The sequence below is a fragment of the Drosophila suzukii genome, unplaced genomic scaffold (assembly GCF_043229965.1).
Source record: "Drosophila suzukii unplaced genomic scaffold, CBGP_Dsuzu_IsoJpt1.0 scf_9, whole genome shotgun sequence".
Classification (NCBI taxonomy): Eukaryota; Metazoa; Arthropoda; class Insecta; order Diptera; family Drosophilidae; genus Drosophila; species Drosophila suzukii.
The window spans coordinates 1,698,816-1,702,478 of NW_027255941.1; positions in this window are offsets into that span (position 1 = coordinate 1,698,816).

Below are 3,663 nucleotides of genomic sequence, written 5' to 3' on the forward strand. Positions count from 1 at the left end.
TCCAGCGTCACAGGAACTTTAGCTTAATCCAGCTTCACAGGATTCGCTTCTTCTTCCAGCGTCACAGGAACTCAGCTTTATCCAGCTTCACAGGATACGCTTCTTCTTCCAGCGTCACAGGAACGTCAGCTTTATCCAGCTTCACAGGATACGCTTCGTCTTCCAGCGTCACAGGAACTTCAGCTTAATCCAGCTTCACAGGATACGCTTCTTCTTCCAGCGTCACAGGAACTTCAGCTTCATCCAGCTTCAAGGATACGCTTCGTCTTCCAGCGTCACAGGAACTTCAGCTTTATCCAGCTTCACAGGATACGCTTCTTCTTCCAGCGTCACAGGAACTTCAGCTTTATCCAGCTTCACAGGATTCGCTTCTTCTTCCAGCGTCACAGGAACTTCAGCTTAATCCAGCTTCACAGGATTCGCTTCTTCTTCCAGCGTCACAGGAACTCAGCTTAATCCAGCTTCACAGGATACGCTTCGTCTTCCAGCGTCACAGGGACTTCAGCTTAATCCAGCTTCACAGGATTCGCTTCTTCTTCCAGCGTCACAGGAACTTCAGCTTCATCCAGCGTCACAGGATACTCAGCTTCATCCAGCTTCACAGGATACTCAGCTTCATCCGGCCTCACAAGATTCTTTGTTTCCAAGACACACAATATGTCTACTTCATTCATTGAGGAAACAAGTCACACAAGAATCGGTTTACACAATCGATTATTAGACACCCAAAACGAGCTGCAAGGGAAAATCCAACAGCTCATTAAGAATTATGGCAAGGATTCTGCCGACCGACGCCACCGAGACTGCTATTATTCCGGTAAGCTAAATCAGTTAAACGATCTCTGGCAGCAGTTTTGCGACCTAGATGAAGAAGTCCAGCAAGCGGCACGACTAGTAGCACTTAAAAAGCTGGTCGAAAAATATCAGAATATCTTTCTGGACAACATGCCGACTGAATGCGGGCTTCCGAAGGACCCCAGACGAACTTCGGCCAACATCAAGCTCACAACAAGAGATCAAGTCAAAGGAGATTCCGCAATTGACACGGTGATCCGACAGTTGCAGAGAAGATGCAGAGAAGATAGCCTCGAGCGCCCCAACTGTCCCCCCAGCCCTACAAAGGCACCTGGATCTCCATTGGGCGTTACTGAGGCAAGCCCACGACGAATTGGATAGCACTCCTGGGGCCGCAGCTCTGGCAGAAGCAGAGCTATCCCAATTCCACACATTATACGAGGAATACGAAATGAACCTGCTACGAGAAAACGACGCGCCAATGAGCCTAAGCTTGGCACTTCCGCCAATTAGCATTCCGGAGTTCAACGGCGAGTATCTAGACTGGCCACGGTTCCATGATCTCTTTGTGGAATTGGTACATAATAAACCATATTCGGCCAGTCAAAAACTACATATTCTACAGAGTTCGCTTATTGGTGAAGCGAGGAACGTTTTGACAGACACAGCCTTCTCACAGGGTGGCTATGACGACACCTGGTTGCGTTTGAAGGCCAGGTACCAGAACGGAAAAATACTACACTGGTAGAAAAAACACGAAGTGAAATCAAATATATTTTTATTTGATTTTTTTTACTCCCATGCATAGTCATATTAAATATTAAAACCTTTCATTTAAATAAAATACATATTTAAGCCGTATGTCAAATATGTAAGTATTCAATTCAAAGTGATTTTTATTTAAAAACATGTTAGTCACATTCAAATCCAATGTGGCCATCTTGGTTTTAACTATTACAAAAAGTAGTTCAATTCATAATATATTTGATGGTTTTTTATATTTCGAGTAAATACTTTTTCCATTTGTTCGGAATATGAACTCTTTTATTTTGAATATAGAACGTTTTTACAATTTGTATTTGACCAAATAATAGTAAATTATCTATGTACATATATGTATTAAATTTGTGACCCATATTCACAACATAATTTAAATTATTAATAATTTGCAAAAGAAAAACAGCTTTAATATTTAAAGAATATGGTTTTAGTTACGGCTGCCCAACCATCGGCAGCCTTTTTCTGTTTCCATGACAATTATCATAAGATTTGGCTTTGTAATTTACTATTAAAAGTACAAAAACATGCTTAGCCAAAGAAAAAAGGTGCGTGTATTGTAAACGCTGGGCCGTAAAACCAACGGCACAATGTGCATACTTACATACATTCAGACAAATTAGAGACAAATATGAACAAGCAAAACGGCAAACGCAAGCGCGTCTTCTTCTTCCATTCGCATTTGTACATTGGCGGTCAAGAAAATATGTATGTGCATAAGAACATAAATATTTCTTGTGTACCGATGTTTTGACAATAAGATATGTTCTTATAATATATAAATATAATAAAATAAAATAAATATTACTAAATTGACATATACAAGTTTGTTGAACTAATAAGCTTTTTTATTAGTTATTGCTAAATTAAAAAATACGAATTTCAGGTTGCTTTAGCTTTATGCTTGTTAACAATTTATTTGCGAAAAAGACTACAGCAGGCGAGACGAGAGTGCATTTAATGTCGAGATCAGAATTCGTACTGATTTACAAAGGGACAGCCAGCCGAAAGCTGGGCCAAAAAATGCAAGTACACAAAAGACGAGAGAGCTAGATAAAGAGAGCTACCTTTCGCGATGCCATTAATATAAGAGATCGAATTAAGAAGTTAGTTGGCTGCTGCGGCTGCGTGACCCGACATACTCCCCCCGTTGGAAGCCTGGGCTTCAACATTATCCTTAAGGGGTAGCAGACACAGCTTGTTTACTGCACGCTTTGTCACTCCTGATGCTGTCTTCAGAACGGCAACTCGAGCAACCCCATCTCCACCGAAAAGAAGCTCGATCACTCTGGCGAGGGGCCACTTCATGGGAGGCAAGTTTTCGTCCTTAACCAGAACTAAGTCATCGACAACCAGGCCAGGTTTTGGGGTGCGCCACTTGGAGCGCTGTTGTAGCAATGTTAGGTATTCTTCCTTCCATCGAAACCAAAAGATCTGCTGCAAGTAAGCCACGCGTTGCCATCCATCCAAGCGATTGAAGTTAAGACTGGTCACATCCGGCTCGACGAAAGAAGAAGGCGGACCACCATTCAAAAAATGTGCTGGGGTTAATACATCCAGATCAGCTGGGTTTTCTGAAATCGAGACTAATGGTCGAGAATTAACAACCGCCGAAATGTGACACACCAGGGTCCGCAACTCCTCAAAGGCTAAAACAGCAGTGCCAACAGCGCGGTAGAAATGATGCTTAGCGATCTTCACAGCCGCTTCCCAAAGACCGCCAAAGTGTGGCGACCTAGGAGGAATGAAACACCAATCAATAGCCTCAGCTAGGCAAAAGTCCAATGTAGCTCTCTGATGATCACTGCTGAGGAAAAGACGCCTTAGTTCGAGCAGCTCATTGCGAGCTCCAACAAAGTTGGTTGCATTATCAGACCAAATCTGCCGCGGCCTTCTTCTAGTGCATATAAATCGTTTGAGGCCATGTAGAAACGATACCGTAGAGAGATCCTTGACCAACTCCAGATGAATAGCCTTCGTGGCGAAGCAAATGAAGACACAACCGTAGCATTTTACTGGAGGCTTGCTTCGCACCTCTGACTTGTAGAGAAATGGCCCGCAAAAGTCAATGCCAGTGACTTCGAATGCATG